Source organism: Dermacentor andersoni, chromosome 6, assembly GCF_023375885.2.
Source record: "Dermacentor andersoni chromosome 6, qqDerAnde1_hic_scaffold, whole genome shotgun sequence".
Lineage (NCBI taxonomy): Eukaryota > Metazoa > Arthropoda > Arachnida > Ixodida > Ixodidae > Dermacentor > Dermacentor andersoni.
The window spans coordinates 147,311,492-147,327,669 of record NC_092819.1 but is presented as its reverse complement, the minus strand read 5'-3'; the positions used below and the strand labels follow the sequence as shown (position 1 = coordinate 147,327,669).

The 16,178-nt window shown below is 45.5% G+C and overlaps 1 long non-coding RNA gene and 1 pseudogene across 1 annotated transcript in view; one reads left to right on the top strand and one right to left on the bottom strand.

The window, feature by feature from the left end:
* The first annotated feature begins 5,675 nt into the window (after positions 1-5,675).
* On the top strand, positions 5,676-12,177 carry LOC129382767 (uncharacterized; annotated as a pseudogene).
* A 193-nt stretch (positions 12,178-12,370) lies between these two features.
* Positions 12,371-16,178, bottom strand: part of LOC140219016 (uncharacterized) — an 82,678-nt gene continuing 78,870 nt past the window's right edge. The window contains exons 2-3 of the long non-coding RNA XR_011895294.1: positions 12,776-12,994; positions 12,371-12,554 (exon numbers count right to left, since the gene is read on the bottom strand). This is a non-coding gene — a long non-coding RNA (uncharacterized lncRNA). The remainder of the gene's footprint in view (positions 12,555-12,775; positions 12,995-16,178) is intronic.

The following is a 16,178-nucleotide window of genomic DNA, read 5'->3' as shown; positions in this document are numbered from 1 at the left end:
AAGTAATTTTTTTTTCAATTCCAATAAGATGGCTTTTATCATTCATTGGGATTGCAGAGGCCTAATCCACAATCTAGGTGACATCAAAGATATTATAAGTAAGTTATCACCAGTGGCATTCTGCCTCCAAGAAACAAACCTAGGACCCAAACAGACATATTTTCTTAAAGGTTTTACGGTCGTAAGAAAAGACCGCGAGCACTCCAGCCGTTTATCAGGAGGTGTCGCTATTGTCGTCCAAAGCGGCACTCCCACACGGAACGTTTTATTAAATACTCCGTACGAGGCAGTAGCTGTCACCGTTTTGTCATTTAAGACCGTCACCATCTGTTCATTGTACATTCCTCCCCATAGCCCTTTCAAAACTCGAGATTTAGAAGATTTATTTGACCAGCTGCCGGAGCGTTTTGTTTTAGTTGGAGATTTTATTGCTCACTGCACTCTTTGGGGTAGCGATAAGAATGACCAAAGAGGACAACTTATCGAATATTTTATTTTGACTAATAACATCTGTCTTTTAAATTCAGGTGCGCCAACTCATTTTTCACCGAGTTCACGTAACTTTAGCTGCATTGATTTAGCATTCTGCTCTCCCGACATTTTTACCGATTTTAAATGGGATGTACTGGAGACATCATGTGGCAGTGATCATATACCTGCTATAATCAATCTCACCTCAACGCTACCCATCATATCTCACAAACCGCGCCATTCGAAACTACAAATGGCAGACTGGTCTGTTTTCACAGAAAGTGCTAGGCTGGAGGCGCTTACTTTAACAGATTTAAGCATTGACGAAATTAATGAAAAATTTACTAACTGTATTATTTCTGCAGCCGAAAAGGCCATTCCGCAATCTTCTGGCGTTGTTCGGAAAAAGCTTAATCCTTGGCGGTCACATGAATGCACCGTAGCAAGAAAGCAGCAAAATAAGGCCTGGGGAATCTTACGCAGGTACCCAACATATAACAGCCTTCTAAATTTTAAACAAGCCAAAGCGAAAGCTCGATATATCAGGAGACAGGCAGAAAAATCTTCCTCGCAAAAATATGTATCTACAATTAATAGCACCGTCACATCCAAAAGGATGTGGGAATAGGTCAGGAAGTTTCAGGGGGACTACTCATCATACACGATACCCATACTTACACCTTCAGGCACTCAAACAACACAAGAACAAGCGAATATACTTGGAGAACATTTTTACAACATCTCTAGCTCGGCTAATTATTCAAACACGTTTTTAAAATACAAACTGTCAGCAGAAAAGGAGAAGCTACCAACTGCTTGTATGTCAAGGGATGAATATAACGCTCTATTCACGGTACAAGAACTTAACAGGGTCCTCCGTGCTGGCAAAAAAACTGCAGTAGGTCCTGACCGGATCCATTATTCCATGCTTGCACACCTGTCCCAAGCATCCGTAGAGGCTTCTCCTTAAATTTTTTAACAATGTATTTGAATTTGGAAACATGCCAAAGAGTTGGAAAAACGCAGTAGTTGTGCCTTTTTTAAAGACAGGTAAATCCCCCACATCCCCAAGCAGCTTTCGACCCATTGCCCTGACAAGCTGTTTGGCGAAATCATACGAAAGTTTCGTAAATGCGAGATTAACTTTCACGCTTGATACACGGAACTCCATTGATTTTCACCAGTGCGGCTATAAAAAAGGGTGTTCAACAACAGACCACCTCGTCCGACTTGAACACGAAATACGTGAAGCATTTTTACACAAACAGCACTGCCTGGCAGTGTTTTTCGACCTAGAAAAAGCGTACGACACCACGTGGAGATATGGAATCTTACGTGACCTCGCCGCATTAGGAATCCGTGGCAAAATGCTAAACTGTCTCGCTGATTTTATGTCCAACAGAACATTCCAAATCCGTCTAGGCACTGTGCTCTCGCGCACATTTATCCAAGAAAACGGCGTGCCACAAGGTTGCGTACTTAGCACAACACTCTTTATAGTAAAAATGAACTCTGTCAACAACGTCATTCCCACCTCTGTTATGCCCTCCATATACGTCGATGATCTGCAAATAGCGTGCCGCGCCTGAAACTTACGAGCATGTGAAAGGCAGCTCCAGATAACAATAAATAAACTAATGGAGTGGGCTGAAAAAAATGGCTTCCGCTTCTATACTCAGAAAACCGTTACAGTGTTTTTTTCGCAAAAACGAGGGTTGTACTTAGACCCGGATGTAAAATTGAATGATGTCGCGCTGCCGGTAAAACAAGAATATAAATTCTTGGGAGTAATCTTTGACAAAAACTAAACTTCCTAGCCCACATTAAAACAGTAAATATAGAGGCAAATAAAGCATTGAATATCCTGAAAGTTTTATCTCATAAGCACTGGGGTTCCGACCGAACGTGTCTTTTACGTATTTACCGGTCTCTTGTGCGTAGCCTTTTGGACTACGGCTCCGTGGTTGACGGCTCAGCCAGGCAGTCCTACATCCAACGACTTGATCCAGTACATAACCTTGGAATGCGACTGGCAAGTGGTGCCTACAGAACGTCACCTATTCAAAGTTTATATGTTGAGTGTAATGAACCCTCGTTACAGCAGCGCAGAGCATTACTCACTTTTTCCTACGTACTAAGAATTCAGTCATCACCACAACACATATGCTACAACATCCTCACACAATGCAACTCACGCCTACACTATACAAATAAACCGAACATGATTAAACCGCTTGTCCTGCGATATGAGGAATATGTTCGGGATTATGACATTCCTTGCGAAGTCCTCCAGGTTGCCAGAAAGCCACAGCGTTTGCCCGCGTGGTACGATTTTGAACCGTTATGTGACTGGACATTGACACATTTAAAGAAAGACACCTCACGCGAACACATCACGCAAGAATTCCGTACACTTCAGGACAAATATCAAAATAACATGCAATATGGCTCTAAAACGAAAGAGCACGTGGGTGTGGGGGTCGTAAGGGAAAATTGGGAAAAAAGTATTCGGTTGCCACAACACGCCTCTGTTTTCACGGCCGAAGTTTTCGCTATATGGGTTGTTGTCAAAAAGATTATCGCTGATAAACACAAAAATGCAGTCATATACACAGATTCTTTAAGCACACTGAAGGCTCTACATCTTAAATGTGAGTGTGAACCCCTGATTGGACACATTTTAAACATGGTGGCTTTTAACGAATACGGGAGGTCAATTCGTTTCTGCTGGGTCCCAAGCCATGTTGGGATACCGGGTAACGAAGTAGCTGATAGATATGCATTGATGGCAGCGCACAAAGCAATTACAAACACGACACTCCCATATAATGATAGCATCCGTGCAATTAGAAAAGCCTTCACAGTAAAATGGCAGCGCGAATGGGACCGTTGTGCCGACAACAAGCTACATCTCACGAAACCCATAGTTGGCGAGTGGAAGTCATGCTATCATCAGGAACGGTTCATCGAAGTAGTTTTATGCCAACTACGCATTGGGCACACACACCTCACACACAATTACTTACGAAAGAAGGCACACCAACATGCGAGAAATGTCAACAGCCACTAACAGTTATGCACATATTACTCACATGTACGGAGACGGAAACACAGACGAACACTTTTGCACAAATTATATCAACTACACATACTTTTACACCCTGCTATAATTTTAGGTGATGATGCGCTATTCCCATTACGTGACGTCCGTAAATTTCTGGACGACACTGGATTTTTACATAAAGTATAGACTACTAATACAGCTTTTTCCTTCATAAACTGGATTTTAAAACACCTCGTGTTTGGCGCAGCATAGCCTTAGCTGCTTTTGGGCCATTAAACCCCATTTAACTAACTATTACAATGCCGCAGGAGCTAGCTCGGTATCTTAAAAACTTAACTTTAAATGTTCTGGTTAACCTTAGCTGAAACAACTGGTATTAAAAGGTAAATACCTTCTGTGGATACTATTCCGGGGCACTGTACGTTGGAGACATCATGTTGCAGCTCGCAGCTTTATCGTCAGAGTGGGAAATATGACCGCAATCTTTATGTCCATGGCTCCTTTGCAAGCTTGCTTGCATGTGCATATTTCAAAATATTGCTTGCATCAGACACAAAAGTCACTGTTTTTGCAGCACATAGCAAACCTTGAATGTACATCTTCGCAGTAAATTCTCCTGGCGTTGTAAAAACACAATTTTCTCATGCTACATTTATAGTCTTTTCTCCATTTTTACAAATATTACGGCCTCGAGACTCTCCAACTCAATTCGACACGAATCCTTGGACGGAGCTTCCATGGTCCGGAGAGAGTCGACAGACAATGAAATGAAGCACGGTCGGCTGCAAGCGAATATTCATGCTCTGGCGCTCCAGCATCATCCTCGCCGCTGCAGGACCCACTCCTGCTTCGTTGGCACGTTCTTTTCTGCTGTACTTCAGTAGTTGGTAAAACTTTCTTCTTCCTTTCTGGCCTTCGTCGCGGTGCTGCAGTGAAAAGATACGTTGGGCAGCCTAGAAGCAGCGTTGGTACCGCGTCCGGAACAAGCGGCGGCTTTCCTAGCGGAATCCGCACTTCGTTGCCGTTTACCACGTGCGCATAGTCGCGCAGAACTAAGTGTGGTTCAAAATTATGCTCGCATACCGCCGAAGAAACGGCGAGAGTTTTATCCTTCCTGTGAAGGTTGCGCTCCTACTTCTTGCGGAGTTCGTCTTTCAGTGCCGCGAACAGCGACGCTTTGGGTCCGTCCGCTTGGGTAGCCCGTGCAGCAGCCCGGAGCGAAGCAGTGTGAATCTGTCCGCCTCTTCGCCATGCCGTGGGCTGCACGCGGCGAAGACGGACAGGGCACACGGTCCGCACGAGAAGGCCCTTCGCAAGAAACACAAGGCCAACCGGATGCACACAACACTCACAGCAGTCTTGCCAAACGCAGAAGAGGCAGGTTGACGAATGACTATCCGTGCCCCACGCAAGCCCAGCCGTCCGCGCCGCAATATGAATGGATGGATGGTTGGATGGATGTTATGAGCGTCGCTATTGGAACGGGGCGGTTGGTTGCGCCACCAAGCTATTGCTGTTATACTGCCTAATGTCCTACCTAGGTTAAACAATAAAAAAAGCGAAAAAGCGCTATGAACTCTTCCAACCAAATTTTCAGATCCCCTATAGCGAACTGTGCTCTTGTACGTCTCCGTTTTTGGTCGTTTCCCTAATTTTCTTCCACCAATCCTCCAAACACCTCTTACTAATCCCTACTGGGGACATGTTTACTTTCCACTGCTCTCGCTGAACCCAAGGGCTTCAAGGAGGCCAGTAGTGTCTAAATCGACCTCTGCGTAGACGTCTTCACATTATAATAAAGCATGCTCCATAGTTTCCCTAGCTTTACTGCAGCAAGCACATGCTTCTTCTTATATCTCGCTTTATAGGTGCGTGTTCTAAGGCATCCCGATCTCGCTTCGAAAAGGTATGCGCTTCCCTTTGAGTTATCATAAATTGTTTCTTTCCTGATTTCGTTCTTTCCCCTTAAGCGGTATGAAAGTAGCGTTAAAGGTATGTACCAGTATGAAAGTAGTATGAAGCAGATCGGGAGCACCTCTAACGGGCCGCTGGAGTCATTCCGGTCGTGTCACTATAACATATTCTAGCACACTATATCCGGAAGGTAGGCCTACCAGGTAAGGGTGCCCGCCCTGAGCCAATGCCTCCTTTACTAAATGCCTGCCAGGTCACTCGTTTTCCCATTGGAGCGGAGGTTCCCGTGGTTCAGGGCAGTCGCCGAAAGGCGGCGCACGCAGCCGACCCTACTTCCGGTGGCGGCGGAAGTGACGACTTCAAGGGCGGTGGCCAGGCGCGCGCTCTGCAAGAGCGTCTGCATGAGGGGAATTCGTATGCTAGTCTTCGACCACTTTCGGGGATATCAAATTCAGTTCGCGTTGATAGACGAGACAACTGGTATCAACAGCATGGCCATAGCTCCGGGAGAGCATCATACTGGGCACTATGTCGCACGTAACTGAAAGTATTCCTGTTGTTACGCCTTCAATGAAAAAGCTTGGTAATCTATATAAACTCCGTAATGAGCATCACGTTCTTTGTGTATTTCGCTCGACCTTCTTTGCAATTCCACGAAAGTTTGAGCTAATCAGTTGGATTCAATCCGTGTATTTATAGCGCTGGCTATGTAAAAGGCGTTCAGTTATGCATAGCAAGTGCAGGACGTGATGCTGAGCAAGTGTAGGACGACGCACATGCATACGCGTTTACTCGCACTTCCACCAACAACAAATAAGCGTCTCGATACGTGTCACCTGTTGCGCTACGCATTTGAGTCCTTGAAGACGAGTTCAGTTTCCCGCACACGATGGGACTATAGTGTCCAAACTACATTGAGAAGGCATAGTTGTCACAGTAATGTATGTTTCTGGCGCATAACAGGGTACGCCAAGTGTGCACCCAACAGGTTTGCAGAGATCGTGCAGAGCCTAAAGCAAGGCGGTCACTTCTAAGATCCACTTGCTGGGGTTGTAGTAAACGCTCATTATTTCTACGTACAAGCCTTAGAGTACGTTCGAACGTCTACGCCGTTGCTCTCGAGACATAAGGATGGCGCACACAAACACAAAATTGTAAGTCAGCATTGTGCTTATCCAACTTTCCCGTCCCGTTTCTTGCGGTGTTTTTGCTTTCAGAGTCATGTACCAAATAGCCAACAGCAAAATATCCTAACCTTCACTTCAGACGCAGGAAATATCGCCAGGTGCGGATCCTGTTTGTTTGTTTTTTTTTTCAAAGGGTTTTCACTTTGATATGCGGAATAACGACAATGACTATGATTCTTTTACATTCTAGTGGGTTGTTTTCAATAATTATTGACCCTTTCTTGTCGCTTCGGTAAAAAAACAGTAGCAGCTGAGAAGAATTAAGGACGGTTGTTTGTCACGTGCCGTACGCTGGCGCTGCGCACGCAAATTTTAAGGGTTGGGGACAGGACATGCGGACATCCACCTTGGATCCGCGCATGACACCTACAACTTCAACACGTTTCGCGATAATGGCTTTCGCTGCAGGACCTGGACAACAGCATTCCTTTCAGTAGTTCCCAGCGCGTAAGTGGTGAGAAGTGGCTTCATGAATTTCTTGGTTCTTACTACCAAAAGCCTCTTGCAGTGATCGCTGTTCGTGTTTCCACAGCTCAGGATTGGTAGTCCCATCAGAACCTGTAGCCTTTTTCCTACGCAGACCTCTAGTGGTTTAGATATGCATTTTCTGTGCGGAAGAACACTGTCGACAAACTTTCGGAGCCTTACAAGAATTTTCACAAGTTCGTGACTTCGGTAGAGCAGGCCACCGCGGTTTTGGTGTGCGATAGGTCCGAGGAGAGGCGTGCTGGCTTTTGGTCCTTGCAGCAGTGCAACACAGTCAGCGCAGGGAATGTTCTCACTTGTCGCCTTTACGATGAATCCACCTACCATTGCAACGCTGGCATTGTCTGGGTTTGGTGCGCAAGGTGCTTGTGATTAAGTGTTCCTTTATTATCTGCACGGATGCGTCCAAGATCGTTTTTGTGCTGCTGTTGAGGTTGGCGGAGCAGTGGTGTGATCACAGAAACTTTTGTGATGCAAACCTAGTTGAGCTTCTGACATTGCTGTGGTTGGAAGAAGCAACGATGCAGGTATTGAGCATTCTCTAATCCGTAAGCAGCGCTCTTCACGTCCAATGTGACACTGCAGCCGGAGCCACGCTGCAGAAATCCAAACAGTAGCGGCGTTTACATGAATACGACAGAAGCGTATCGTAGCAACTTTCAAGTGTATCGCATCTCATGTAAACGAGGTAATCCGCTAGGAAGGCGTATCGTATCCCATACGCCAAAGAAGGGTAGTTTGAGATGGAGAATGCGCATTTCAGCGGCGAATGTAAACAGAAGCGTATCGCATCAGGAATTAGGCGAAAGCATTCGCTGCGGGATTGCAACCGGCCAACCAACCAGCAGCGCGGCCGCTGCCGTACTGCGAGACATCAAAGCAAATGGCGGCTGAACAAGCAGGTGCGTCGCACGGTCCTGTTGCTTGCGAGGAAGTGTCAATTCGCGTTTCCTTTACACGCGAGGAAACAGCATCCTTTTTAGCTATAATTAGTGAGATGAACATAAGTGAATTGCTGGATTCCCGGCGTCAGCGAAGTTAGGCACACCTTTAAAAAATACAAGCCGAGATGGCCGCGCTCGGCTACCATTGGTCTTGGCAGCAACTGTGGACTAAGTGGAAAAACCTGATGTCCGGATACAATAAGACATGTTTCTAATTTTAGTTCTTCCCCTTCTCGGCCTGTGTCATAGTGTTGGTTGCTTAGAACACCTTTCTCCTTCTTTTGATGTGCCCTAGGAGCTGCTAGAGCAAAGCAAGAGCGGCGCGGGAAAATCCACTTGGCAGTGGTTTCCTAAAATGAATTCTCTACTCGCACATTGTCCTAAGAGCCAAACGCTGCATTACGGGATCGGCAGCAACGAGCCGGACGAAAGTGAAGACTCCCAAGCCGGTAAGCGAATTCAACGTAACGCTCGCGTACTTTTCGGACAGCGCGAAAGCGACTACGTATGTGCGTACGAAGCGTGTAAAACTTCGGGAGAACGTTGCGCACACACGACGGCTCGCAGCTGTAAAGAGGCGCGGACATAAGCTGCGAGAACATAAATCGCAGGGGACAAGGGTTATGTAGACAAGCTTCCCGCGAAAAAGATTACCAACTGCGATTACAACCGAAGATATCGATATCCCTATGTGTAGCGCTCGATGCTGCCCGCAGATCCCGCTGTGGTGGGCAGCTGGCAAATTCACGAACTTCTTTTCCTAACGTTGTCGGCTCTCGTTTAGGAGTGTGGCCTTTACAAAAGAATCTGTGGTCATTTGCATGCCTGGCGTTCGCCACTTCGTTGGAAAAGCATGGCTCTGTTTGCGACAGTAAATTAAATTGTGCCACTGCAGACAGGTTCATCATAACTGCGGAAGCAAGCACATTGAATGTAATGATGCCTCTGTAGGTAATACCTAATATGCATTTGTTCCGCCTTCTCATTGTAATTAAATGTGAAAACTAGCAGAAGACTGTGCGCAAAGTGCGCTTAGAAGGCTGTTCTATTTATTCTTTTCGCAGACGTGTGCAAGTGAAGCTGATGACGACGCCGAAACGCTCCGAAGTACAGTCCTGTAAGTCACTGGTTCCTTTCTGTTTAGTCACGCACGCCCGTTAAGAAACATTTTTCGTGCTCACCTGGGCAAGAAATGAAAAACGCTGGAAACATTCTGTGAACGTTAACTCGGACAATGCGACTGTGGTACTAAAATTTCATAGGAGTGCCTTAAGCTGTGCATAGAAAACATTTGCAATATCTACAATATTGAGTGTATTAGCACTACAATTCGAGGTCACAAGATCTGCAATGCTGAAATTGCAGAAAATTAGGGAAAACCAAATCGCTCCTTTTTCTTCGCAAGCAAGTATTAAAATTTCCATGACGTGACAAGCGAAACGAACAAAGGGTTCTGTACTGGAATTCGTTTCTTATGACAAAATTCAATTGTTCAACTGCTTGTGTTTGCGCGCAGCCCCAGAAGCCAGCTGTTCACAGCCACCAAGGAAGCGCACCAGACACAACAAGCAGTCGGAGCTGCGTGAACTGTTCGCCGATCAGCAAAGCAGAAGTGCCGAGCTCTTAAGACAGCACACAGACATGATATTTCAACAGCAGCGGCCCCTTTTACAGGAGGAACGGAATAAGATGAATCAATTCATGGCAAACACTACAACCTCCTTCCTTGAAGGCACTCGAGACCTTTTGCCACAGCCAACAGATGCAAATGACAGGCCACCAGCCAGCAGTGTTCAGCTTTCCTACACAAGGACCTTTCGTCAGAGCAGGGGTGGCCTCCAATATCACAAGCTTCCAACAATGGCACCCGTCAAACTCGACGCAAGGATGAACTAGCGCAACCAAACTTTTCTGGCTCAACCACATCAAGGTCACCTCGCTCATAGGTGACTCATATTAAGTGTGTTTCGTTGGGTGCTAGAAACAGCTGGTGCTCTCTGATGTTCCTTAAAAATTTGCTCACAGGCACTGTAGCACTCTAGTCACTTTCGTTGTTTTTTCTGCGAGTCTGTGGTGCTGTCTCGCGCACATTTTGTTTTGCTGGACCCATACTAATATTTTGCGCGTTTTATCTCAGTAAGGAATCTGGTGCCTAGCCATTGATTTTTTTTTTTTTTTTGCTGTGCGTCTGCTCACTTGTATATGGCTCATATTCAGTGTGCTTTGCTAAGTGCTGGAAACAGTTGGTGCTGTCCGACATTTTTGTACTCTAGTCACTCTTGCTATTCTTCGCTGTGGGTCGCTCTTATTGCATTGCCTACATTTTTTACTATTTCATCAGATATCAAAAGGTGGGTTGTCTATCCTGTCTGGTTATTTTTTGCTGTCAGTCACCGTTTACATGGTACTTACATTTTTTTATTTTATCTATTTTCTCGGGAGTGTGGGTGTTGCCTGCAGCAGTGACAGAACACACCTCAGAGTTCAAAATGTATTTCTCATTCCTGCAGTCACCAAGGTATGTGGGCTCATCAAATTGGTTAGGCTATGTGCGTACGCAAGCCGCTTGCATCCACTAAACTAAAACCCTCTATGTAGCCAACCTTAGTGTATGCACATAGATTCGTGAGCAGTACTTGTTTACCACTTCAAGGTCTGGACACACCAACAAAATGTCTTTTTTAATGAAGACATTGGCCGTTCACTCCGGGTTGCTCGGGATGGTAGGGCTGATTTCCCTGCACATTCATTCTGCCAAGTAAGGTACATACTCTCTTCTGGACATAGAGCTAAACACAGTGCTGCACATTGAAACTCTCTAGGTATTCATTATTTTTGCATGAAAGAGTATGTATATAGGAAAATCTGCAAGCTTGCTTAGGAAGTAATGGTGGGCTAGTTGGTTGTACACAATCTTCAAGAAACAGCGCTATCAATAGGACAGCGCTGTTTTCCAAGGGTCGTGCAAGCGCTCATGACTACATACACGTGTTCTTGGTTTAATGTTACGTTGCAGTCAAATAAAGCCAAGGGCAGCAACCATATGGAGCTAGAAGGCCTGAAGAGGTCACTGGAAACATGCGAGGTTAATGGCCTCGAGATTTCAACTCTAGTGACTGACAGTCACCCTCGGATGAAGGTGTTTACATCAAAGGAGATCTGCATAAAGTACAACTTTGATTTCTGGCACGTTGCCAGGTGTGGGTTCTGCTTTAACTTTTTTAGAAGCACAAGTACAATTCAACCATCTGGGCTCTCAAATTTTAATTCATGATGCATCTGGTTATCCCAATTTTTATGCAGTGCTCAATCAAAAAAAAAAAGAAAAAAAAAAGCTGACAGCAGCATCGCAGCTCAAGTTTCAGGAGCCGACTCCATGGATTAAGCCGGGCACAACCTGAGCTAGTTCTTGCTACATGGCGCTCCCTTGTCCGTCATGTCATTGACATTCACACACATGATGAGAACCTTTATCCAAGGTGCGAGCGTGAGCCATTGGCTAAGAAGTGGCTGGAAGAAGGTATGTGGCTTTGAAATTTTTCATTTTTTCATTATTCTTGCATTATTTCCAAAGCATTCCTTTAGGATCACCAGCGCACTAAAAACAAAGCCATCATCCTAAAGAAGGCTTTGCTCAAAGACATTCCTCGACTGTTCATGAGTACACAAACGTTTGCTGTTGAATACTTTCATAGCACCATCACACAGTTTGCTCTGAAAAATACTCATTTTGGGTATTCCAGCACGGTAGCAAGGTAAAAGATATTTTGTGCCTGAGCTGTTTAGGTGGCCTGTTGTGATGTGAACGGATATGGTTCTGTTTCAAAACACGCCTTGCCGCACTTCACTATAACGAATATAGCGCAAGGCAGCAAGCAACCCCTGACGATGGGACAAAGAGGTGACTGGTGAAATACCTGAAGGCAAAAAGGGTTGCCGTTGTCGCACCAGTGAATTAATCTTGCACATACGGTACTCAGTTTGCATGTTTTTTCACACATATTTACCATACTTTGTTGTTTCAGGCTATGTGAACGACTTTCTAAACTGTGCTGTGGACCTTTGCCAGAATGCAAGCTCCTACAGGAAGGCACTGGAACGAACCTCCACCATATGCCTCCACTTTCAAGCAACTTCCAAAGTGCTGACAAAGAAGCTCTCGTGGCAGCACATACAAGGCGCTTTAATATTTGACTAACGTAAGGCTGCTTTCACGTTGCATCCGGAATTGAAGCTTCCTGTGTAATCTCACATTTCCGTTTCCTGTTGCAGATGGCAGTAGTTCACTGAACAAGACATGTCACTTTGGCAGAAAACTCTGGGCGTTTATTGAGGAAGAACTGCCATCATGCATCCAGGTAGCCAGTGCAATGCTCTCCTGCTGTAGGAAACTTTCCTCATCCTATAAACAGCACAGCTTCGTAGAACAACCCGGTTACCTTGACCAAGTCGCCTGTACACTCACCGAACTGTTGGTATCAGTATAGACTGCAAAAAAAGGAAACGCACAATAAAATAGATTAAGAAATGCACTGCATGTCTATCACATGCCATGAACTGTTCGTTTAATTGTGTCTAAATAAAACAAGCCCTCGATCCATTCCCTTTGTCTCGTTTATGTCATGCAATCTATGCAGCAGTGACTGGGCTTCACGATTCTTTTTGGCCTCATTGCTGAATGAAAAGTACCGATTTCTTATTGTACTTACTCATTCAAGGTGCGTTGTCCAAGGTGGTATGGGCAGTAATGCTTCAGCTTGAGATACTCCAGGTCGAGTGCATGCCTGTTGAGGCAATACGATTTAAAGTGCGCATGCTTAGTAATGCATTCGTAACTCTCAGCTGTGTTCACCACCTTTTCTTGCTCTGCGCAAGAGACCCTGTCTCTTTCTGCAGGCATGTTGCTGCAGCAGTGACTGCAGGAACACCTGTTGAAAGAAGGGAAATTACCCTTTCATTGCCTGTGCAAGAACAGATATTCTCAGGTTGCGACAGAAATTGTTCACCCTGCGAATGCATGTTTTTGTCACAAAACAAAATAGTCATGTGTACACTTTTGCTGCGCCTGTTATCAAATGAGAGCATATGAGCGCTGTTTTAATTGATGAAATATGCAAACCACAGCCAGTGAATGAACGCTGACAATAGCGCGCATGTGTACTAGTCTAAAATGCGCCGCGGATTTACCTTCGTTAATGTTTTACTCGTTTTTCAATTTGAAGCAGAAAATGACAGATTTTCATAGGCTTCTGCAAGATCATGTGTAGGGGTTCATTAACTGATTGTTCGCGCAGCATTTCCTTAGTGAATGCCACAGCCACAGTCTTTCCTTTCTCTATGGGCAGGTTGCGAACGTAGTTCCCGCGGCCACTAGGGCGCCCCTCGCGGCGGCGAGCGGGCACGCGGTAGGATACGACCGGCCCGCTTGCGTTGGGAAAGCCTGCCCGTGCACTGTTTCGCGCGTAGCTGTTGCCTTTTCTGAGCAATGCCGAAATGCAACACCAATTGTTGCGTAGTGGGCTGCAACAGCACGTACAGCAACTCACCAAGAACGAAATTCTACAGGTTTCCGAGCCGACCGTAAGAAGTAGAACGGCGTCAACACTGGATCGCGCTTGTCCGACGGCAGAAGCAAGCCGTTTTATGTTCCGGCGTTATGCCAAGTGCGTTAACGCTGAAATCGTTGCTTTTACAGCAATGATGGCAGCAACGTGACACCTGCAATGCGTACCTGGATATGCCGCCAACAAAGTAGTTTGTTTCCACACTGTACCGCAGTAAAGATGCGGAACTCTTTCCCAATCCTCTCCCATTAAAACAACGTCAGGGCTTGCTGAGAGCTACGAGGAGGGGTTGCAGCTGGCTCAGCTGGCATACACCCTTCTGCACGCAGCATATCAACTAAGGGGCAGTTGAGATCACTAAAATATTGGACGACGTGGTTTATTGGAACCTCCTTTGCACGCACTGAAAAATCACAACATAAAAAGTCTCGAACTTTTAGTAAGTTGGGCGAAAATATTTTCCCAGCGTAGTATAACGCAACTGGTAAGCTCCTCACTTTTTTTGTGTTTGGGGAGAGCAACGTTAGCATACCTCGGGTAGGTCTTACGAGGCGTTCGTACGCCCCACGTTCTTAGACGAGATGTTTTCGATTCGCATTTGCCGTCCTGTATGTACAGGGCAACTACCGCGGCGTGCTTACACTTCCCTGCGATGCCAGCACGGCAATCGCAGCTCCCCGCTAGTATTTGTCTGCTGTCGCCGATCTGCAAGAATCAATGTCACCTATAATTTCATGCGTCCACACCGTAGATAACGAAGTAACTTACGCTGATGTCGCAGAAACGAGACGAGACAGCTGCGTTCGATGCGAACGGAATCAAGATTCTTTTTTTTATTATTGCTTTCCGTAGCTCGCGCGCCTCTGGAGCCCGCCGTCTTCTTTCTCTTCTTGTCCGCTCCCATGAGTTTCAACAGCTTCCGGCCGCGAAAACTTTTCTTCTCATGATTGGAAGCAGCCTTCAAGTGTGTAGAGATGTTTCACAGGTCTCCGAACGAGTCTTCCTTTCGTTCTTAAGAGACAGTAGCGCGGTTTCGCGTCGACTCCAGAATATACCTCAATGACCTCAGCCAGGTTCCAGAAGGATCTAGCAGTGCGTGCGCCGATCAAAACGATATCTCCTTGGTTCACTGTTTTTCTTGCTTTCTTGCGTTACACTGCTCTCTCAGTTCTTTTAGATATTCCTTGTTCCAGTACTTAGTTCGAAGCCGCGATAATGTGACGTTGGATACCGCAGCTTCCTCCGTACCTTCAACTGCATGAATGGTGGGCTCTTCTACAATGGTGACAACGGGTGGAGCTGTCGTGAGTCCCCTCTGATTTCCTTGGAAGCTCTCTTGGCCGAATGCGCCATCCTCGTTTCCACCGAGGTAGTCTTCCACGTTTTCAATCCATGGGAGTCTGACAGAATAGCCCTTCTCTTCAAATTTAAATTGCCTCTTGAAGTTCCGAATCACTTCCACTTGTCTCTTTCTCAGGGAACTTTATGCCTAGTGGTTCAATATCCCAGAAATGTCTGAGTTCTGTCAGTGTTTCAGGGTTATCCACATTGACGTCAAGCACTATTACGGTTGACTTCTTCATTATTGTTGCTGATATCTTAGCTTGACCTTGTACTGTCCAGCCGAATGTGGTTTAGGCTGCTGGCAACCTTTCTTCTAGTCTTCGGATCCCACCTTTCATTACTTGCCAGTACTGGTCTGATCCAATAAGTAGTCCGATTTCCATGCATGATGTGCTCCTACAAACTGTCAGCCAGCTTGAATCCGTCCTCTTCATACTTCTTTTGCTGTGATATAGGCAGGAACGGTAATCTTCTTTTTGAAATTATGTCTACCTCCAGTGTTTCCAATAACACTTCTTCACTACTGTAGGCATTCTTTAGTTTAACTTCAACCGAATTCATGACTCTTTCATTTTGACCTCCTCCGAATGAGCCTATCGTGAGTCTTTCTTTTCCTTTATCTTTACAGCCAAGTTTCTCAGTTAGGCTTTTCAGTATGAATGATCTTTGGCTGCCAGTGTCCAGCAGAACATGACAATAACATGACTGCCTTCTACCTTCTGCTAATGCACCTGCAGTCTGCAGAAAAACACTTGATGAGAGGTTCATAAACTGGCAAGTAGATGTTTGCTCTTCCTGATTTTCGATTTCATCAGGAGTATATGCTGTACACTGTGCTATCATTTGTTTGCTTCGGCACACGAACGTCGCATGCCATTTTTTACATATCTTGCACCTAATGTTTGCCTTACATATTTTTAGCAGTATGGCGAGGCCTGGTACAGCGGAAACATCTGTTTGCCTCTTTCAGCTTCATTTTCTTGTCTTCATAAGGCATCATTTTTTCCTACAATCATCACTAAAATGAGTCGTATTCTGGCAAAATATGCAAAACTTTGTAGCTGTACTTTGAAAATTAACAGTTCTTGTCTGCTGTTTACTCTCCGTTCTATTTCCTTAGCTTTCTTTCCTTTCTGTTGACAATTCCTCTCTGCACTCTACCTGATCTTCTATGTATTTCATCAAGCGCCTAAGGTTATCTTCT